The sequence below is a fragment of the Galeopterus variegatus genome, unplaced genomic scaffold (genome assembly GCF_000696425.1).
Source record: "Galeopterus variegatus unplaced genomic scaffold, G_variegatus-3.0.2 Scaffold22015, whole genome shotgun sequence".
Lineage (NCBI taxonomy): Eukaryota > Metazoa > Chordata > Mammalia > Dermoptera > Cynocephalidae > Galeopterus > Galeopterus variegatus.
Window position 1 is genome coordinate 4,601 of NW_007748126.1, and position 7,434 is coordinate 12,034.

The 7,434-nt window shown below is 37.5% G+C and overlaps 1 long non-coding RNA gene across 1 annotated transcript; it reads left to right on the forward strand.

The window, feature by feature from the left end:
- Positions 1-2,777: 2,777 nt before the first annotated feature.
- On the forward strand, positions 2,778-6,090 carry LOC103583345. Its single transcript, XR_549852.1, has 2 exons — positions 2,778-2,840; positions 5,181-6,090. It is a non-coding gene; the product is annotated as an uncharacterized LOC103583345 (long non-coding RNA).
- The last annotated feature ends 1,344 nt before the right edge of the window (positions 6,091-7,434 follow it).

Below are 7,434 nucleotides of genomic sequence, written 5' to 3' on the forward strand. Positions count from 1 at the left end.
ATCCAGCTGGTCCTGGGCTTTTCTTTATTGGGAGCCTTCTGATAACAGCTTCAATCTCTCTCTTTTTTTTTTTAAAGCTAAGGGGATCTTAACCCTTAGCTCGGTGTTGTCAGCACCACGCTCAGCCAGTGAGCGAACCGGCCATCCCTATATGGGATCCGAACCCGTGGCCTTGGTGTTATCAGCACCGCACTCTCCCGAGTGAGCCACGGGCCAGCCCGAGTTATTTGTTTATAGGTAGTGAAACCTTGGATATAGAAACTTTAATGTCCATCTGAATCATCTGGGGATCCTGTTAAGATGCATATTCCGCTTCTGTAGGCCTGGGGTGGAGACTGAGGTCTTGCATTTCTCAGAAGTGCCCAGGCTGTTGCGGACCATGCAGTAGAAGCAAGGATGTGCACAAGATTGTGTAGAGTGATCATACAGGGTGAGAAGAGGTCAAGGAGAGAACCTTGAGTCATACCAAGTTGGTAGATATTTCAGAAAGAATATTGGGGTAAAGAAAAGATCAAGTACAGAATGCTGGAAACACCAATATCTTAGAGGAGGGTAGTAGAAAGGTGGGATGGGGAAATCTCTCTGCCCCCCGTCCTATACACAGGGTTGCTTGCTTCAGTTCTGTTCATGATATTCAATGAAGACATAGAACCTAATAGGAAACTCTGATCTGCCATCTCCTTTATTGTCCTCTTATTCTCTATTTACAGACAAAGAAATAGAATTGTAAGAATGAAATAGACTTTGGCATAGTTTCCTGTTATCACAAACTTAGTTCCTGTTTTTTATCAGCTTTACTTTTTTATTTATATTCAAATACTTAGGAAATTCATTACCCTTTCTTTAAAAAAGATATTAATTGCGGGCCGGCCCGTGGCTCACTCGGGAGAGTGCGGTGCTGATAACACCAAGGCCGCAGGTTCGGATCCCATATAGGGATGGCCGGTTCGCTCACTGGCTGAGGATGGGGCTGACAACACCAAGTCAGGGGTTAAGATCCCCTTACTGGTCATCTTTAAAAAAAAAAAAAAATTAATTGCAAATAAATCAAGACCTATTCTAATTAAATTTTTACTACACTGTTTTTTTGTTTTTTTTTTAATGACCGGTAACGGGATCACAACCTCGGTGTTGCGCCCATACCGGGGACCGGCAACGGGACCGGTCTCCACCGAGCGCTGCCGTGCTCACAAGCGGCGCACTCTCCAGTGCGCCACCGGGCCGGCCCTGTACTACGCTGTTTTAAGTTAAACTTGTATTATCAAAGGAGGAAATCTGGGAGGCTATATTAGTTTCTTATGGCTACCATAACAAATTACCACAAACTGGGTGGCTTAACGGAAATTTACTCACTCCCAGTTCTGGTGGCCAGAAATCTGAAATCAAGGTGTTGGTGGGGCTGTGCTTCCTCTGAAATCCTTGCCTCTTGCAGCTTTGTTGGAGCCAGGAGTTCCTTGGCTTGTGGCAACATAACTCCAGTCTCTGTCGCTGTGTTCACATGGCCTTCTCTGTGTGTCTGTTTCTCCTCTTTTGTCTTTTATAAGGACACTGGACATTGGACATAGGCCGACCCTAAATCCAGGATGATCTCATCCTGAGATCATTAATTACATCTGCAAAGACCCTTTTTCTGAATACGGTCACATTCACAAGTGCTGGGGGTTAGGACTTGGACGTATCTTTCTTCTGTCCTTTATTTTCAGGCCACTACAGAGGTAGGCACTGTTTGATTGTGAGCAGTATGAAAAAAATTTGAGGTACATTTATGTGTGGATTTTTGCAAAATCATTTCTGAAATTTTTAGTGTAAATTGTATGTGATTTTTTTATTAGAAAATATGCAAAAGCTGAAACTCTTATGACAGTCACTAATCCTGTACATGATATTGCATTTGCTCTGAACTTGGGAAGATCTTTCCATATTCTAGCAGTAGCAACCATAGATGTGAGAATTTTTACATTAAAGCCTATGAGGTGAGCTTTAAAAACAATTCTGAATTTGAAAATACTCTTGCTTTCTCATTATCTTTATGGGTGGGGGAGAGAGTGGAGGTAAAAAAGATCTGAAGAATGAAATCTTTAATGAACATTTTACGTATAAATATATGACTTGGGATTGGGAATTGAGTAAAGAGAGGAGGTTTATATTCTCTTAACTGTGTTTACTTAGGTTAATACTAACAACTAATTAAGTGGTACTCTGTGGATGTTTAAACAAATAAATGGCAGTCTACTTAGGGAAAACTAAATTAGCATTGAGATGTTCCTGTAAATAACCTGTTTAGCTTTAATTTTGAATTGTGGTTTTCAGTTTTCTTTCCGTTTTTCCTCCTTGCGTCCTTCCATTCTTCTTTCCTGCCATCCTTCCTTTTTAAATTAATTATCATCTATTTTATTCCTCATCATTGTTTGTGGGAATAAAATCCTCTTTTGTTGTTTCTTTCTTCCTTGAAACAGTCACTGAATATCACTTATGTGCTGGGATCACTCCCGGTCCTGGGGAGTCAAATGAAAATGACGTGGCCCAGCTCCAGGGCCAAGGGGTGGGGGGGGGGATTATTATAAAATAATGTGGTAAGTACACGAGGCCATTTGTATTTTTTATTTAGAACAGCATGTATATATATATATATATAATTTTTCCTCAGAATTCCTCAGAAAATTATTTTTATTAAGTTTCTGGTGGGCCAACGAAATATGAAATCCATATAGTGGCTCAGTTTGATAATCCTAACTCTCAGGTCTGGCGAGTGAGTGTACCGTACATCCGCCTTGGCCTTGGAATGTGGCAGCAACAGTGCTGGCGTCGTCAGGAGGTGACGGCTGTGTGAGACTGGAGAGGTAAGGGTTCAGTGAAGAGAGAATTGTTGCTTTATATTTCTACTTTAGAAATTTCACTGAAGAGTGTAAACTGAAATATTCTGAAAAAAAATGGTCTTTACAGCTACTTTTAAATTAATATCCTCATTTATGTTATTTTGAATATCAGTTTACCTAGTTCATAGCAGTTAATGACTAATTTAATTATTTTTTAAGTTCTGTGTGGAACAAAGCAACTTTTAAAACTAAGGTAATTATAACAGAATATGCAGTGTCTGTAATAAAAAGATACCATTAACCGTATATGTAACTTGGAGGTAGTTATAACAGAATATGCAGTGTCTGTAATAAAAAGATACCATTAACCGTATATGTAACTTGAGTGACTGCTCTACAAACTCAGGATCGGACTACAGATATCTCTTGTTTTATTAAAGAATTGCTTTAGATAACCAGTCCTGAACAGGAGAAAATCCAATTTCTCCCCACTTCCTCTCTCCAATTCCCCGAAATTCAAGAACCGTGGGGCCCTGATTCTGAAAGTTTCTTACAAGTGCTAGGCTGAGAGAGAACTCGATCTGGTCAGTTGATACTGATTGTGGTCCCTGTAGCTTGGTTCTGCACTTTTCCATGAATGTTTACGCATTGGGCAGAGGTGTCCATGATTTGTGTATCACCGCAGTAGGTGGCGTCTCATACTGAGCATCCAAAATTATAGCTGTCTTAGTTCATTTACCCTGAGCAGTTATTGTTTTCCAAAGTGCAGTTTGGCTAAGCTGGAGGGACTCCCAAATACATATTAGGCTGTGGTAGAACCAGCCCAGACCTTCCTTTCCTCAGTGTAATTTGATTTTAAGAGCTTTGTTGTTCTTTTCTAACTCTGGGCCTTAGGACCACCAAGCAGCATCCCAACAGGCTCCCTAACTTGGGTTTCCTGGGCTTATTGTCTCCAGTGACCAAATTTGCATTCAAAGAATTAGGGCCATTTTGAATAAACCACTCAAAGTCCAAATGTTTAGTTACCTACATTCATTTCTTTCTTTCTTTTTTTTTTTAAAAAGATGACCGGTAAGGGGATCTCAACCCTTGGCTTGGTGTTGTCAGCACCACGCTCAGCCAGTGAGCAAACCGGCCATCCCTATATAGGATCCGAACCCGTGGCCTTGGTGTTATCAGCACCGCACTCTACCGAGTGAGCCACGGGCCGGCCTTACCTACATTCATTTCTGAAGACATTGTTAGGCACCCAGATAACTTATGCTTGCATTACCCAGAAGACAACTCCACTACCTTACACATATATGTAAGGACATTCATTATTATGAAGACAAAGATTTTATTTTGATATTAACTTCATAATGTGATAACGTGGTAGCTTAGAGAATGGTCTCTGCTAATAATTTATCTTGTAAGGAAGGGAAGTGGGTGATAAAAGCTTTATGTTTTTTAAATTAGTAATTCTTTGAAACTTAAAAAATTGTTAAAACTGAGATAATACATACAGGTTGAGCATCCCTAATCACTTAAAAAAATTGTTAATACATATGGGTTGAGCATCCCTAATCTGAAAATCTGAAATCCAAAAGCTCCAAAATCCGAAACTTTGAGCACTGACAAGATGCTACAAATAGAAAATTCCACATGTGACCCCATGTGACAGGTCGCAGTCAAAACGCAGGTGCATAACACATGGTTTATTCAGCCTACCCTTGTTTGTTGTTTAACAGCTGACACAGGTGTTCTGGTGATGCTACTGTGCTGCTTAGTTACCCCGAACACATTTTTTTTTCACTGTGTTAATGGTATGTCATATTTTTTATTGTTAAATACTTATGTGTGAATAAGTGTAAGAAAATTATTGCTTATGGGTAGCACATAAATTTAGAATCAGGAATTACGGGGATGCCAGACAACCGGACTGTCCACATGGGTGGCTGAGATAGTGACACCTCTGCTTTCTAATGGTTCAGTGTACACAAACTTTGTTTCATGCACAAAATTATTTTAAAATATTGTGTAAAGTTACCTCAGGCTATGTATATATGGAATATATGAAACATAAGTGAATTTCATGTTTAGACTTGGGTCCCATCCCCAAAATATCTCATGATGTGTATGCAAATATGCCAAACTTCTAAAAAAAAATCAAAATTTAAAACATTTTTGGTTCCAAGCATTTTGGATAAGGGATACTTAATCTGTATTTCATCTTAAAAAGGTCTTTAATGTTTATCCTGAAAGAAATGTAGCCCATAGCTTCTCTCTCATTTCTTTAATTGTATTTTAAGGACACAGGTACAGATTTGTGCCCTTGCGCATAGGTATTAATCACGTTAATGTATTTGACCATTTTCTTTTCAGCTAATTATATGGACAATTGGAAGTGCACTGGTATTCTGAAAGGTAATGGTAGCCCAGTCAATGGGAGTTCTCAGCAGGGAAACTCAAATCTGTCCCTAGGTTCAAATATTCCAAATCTTCAAAATTCATTAAATGGATCTTCTTCTGGCAGGTAGGCTGTTTTGTGGGAAAACTAGAAATTGTCTTCTTTTTAAATCATTCTGGTAGCAATACTGATGGCGGTTTATTTCGTGAATTATAAGATAGAATGAAGAAATTCACATGTAATTATGACACTAGAATTTAAAAATTCACTTCATTAGCTCTGTATTTGGCTTACTTGGTCCTAATATTTACAGGTAGGTTGTGAGGTCATTAAGCTAAATTATATTCTGAGGTTTAGTGGTCTATTAGTAGAAATGTTTATAGCTTTGTTTAAGATTTTACTTTGCTTCTGCAGTGATGAGAGGAAGAAGAAATATGGCTTAATTGTGAGGGTTTTAGTCCTAGGTGAGCATTAGGTTTTTTTTAGTGCTTATAGTGTGGCCTTTGCATCAGGTCAAACTGAAATTTTAAATAAAATACATTAATTAAGGTTTTGTAGAAGAGAGTGAGTTAAATGATTTGGCTTTTCTGTTTAAAACTTTAATGGAGATTATAAGAGGAGATGACATCTCTTGATTTTCAGAATATTTAGCGTAAGTTAGATTCTTGTTTATCATAATAAAGAATATTTGGTATGATTGAAAGAGTCATCCTTTTGTTTTCATACCCAAATTTCAAATATGTGGATTTGTAAGAAAAAATTATTTTAATATGCTTTTGTGAATAATTTGGAAAATAATTCAGGAAGCTTCAAAACACAGCCTTAAACTGTTCTGTGGTTGTCCTGTTGTCATCCTAAATAAAAGAAAATTGTATTTAAAATTTCTTCAACTATCTTTATATTGTTATATTTTTATAAAGAAGTCCAACTATTTGATTTTGAGGTTTTAAGTATTTGCAACAAAACAATTTCAGGTTACATCAGATTATAAAGATGATTTCCTGAAGCAGAGAATACTAGAATTAACTTTTTTAAAAAATCTGATTTTTGGTTATTGCCTGTACTTCATATTTTCTTTTGTAAATAGCTTTGACGTTTTTATCTGTATTCTTATTGTGCCAATAACCATCTGTGTTAGATCTGTGATGCATTTTCCCTTCTCCATTTGTATTATGTCCTTTAACAGAAAGCACAGCTGAGTACAAGCTAACTGGAGTAACTTTGCTGTTTTGCTGCTTGTTGCATGCACACAGCAATGGAAAGCAAGCTCCTTTTCCCCTTCCCCAGCGCCGTTTGACCTCTCCCAAGATACACGAGCAGCCTGCTTACTACTAAACACAGTCCAAAAGGCCTTTAAAAACACAGTGTATATCAATTTTTGTACTAGTCAGTTTATTGACACTATTTGAAACTTTTGAAAAATAAATGGAGAGGCTTTTTGTTGAGACATTGTCACCAAAACAATTTTTTTTGAAATGTTCCTGAAACTAACTTGGGTTTAAAAATTAAAAGGGTTGTTACCATCCTTATATAAGTAGTTGGGAGAAGGGAAAATAACACTTTATTCCATTTGGAGAATATATTTCTTTTGTTTTTTAAGACAGCTAAAATGATGAATTTTTATAATTTTAATTTGAAGATTGAAGAAATATTTTTCATAAAGGTTGTTTTGAGAGCCAGCCCCATGGCTCACTCGGGAGAGTGCAGCGCTGGTAGCGCCGAGGCCGCAGGTTCAGATCCTATAGGAAAGGCCAGTGCGCTCCCTGGCTGAGTGTGGTGTGGACCACACCGTGCCGAGGGTTGCAATCCCCTTACTGGTCAGAAAAAAAAAAAATTGCTTTGAGTGCTGATTTGTCTACCTTTTGTAGAATTGCTTTATACATGATATTATTCAGTACAAGTCTGTCATTTGTTTGTAATATTTTAGAAATATTAGTAAAGGAGTAAATTAATAAAGCGGTAGTAGTAAAATGAAAGTAATTTGACTGTACAGTTTGTAGCCAAGTTAAGCATATGGTATTGTTTAAACATTTATAATTTGTTAGTAAAATGGAAACACCTTTATAAGTTTTCAATTCATATTCACTAAGGAGAAAATATTCTAAAACGCAGTTGTATATTTTTAATGGTGTGATTCCATGGCTTAAAGTTTCCTTCAAATCAAAATGGAAACTGTAAGAAATGTAGGGATACCGTAGGCACTCAAGTGGGGGGCACTCCCTAGCAATA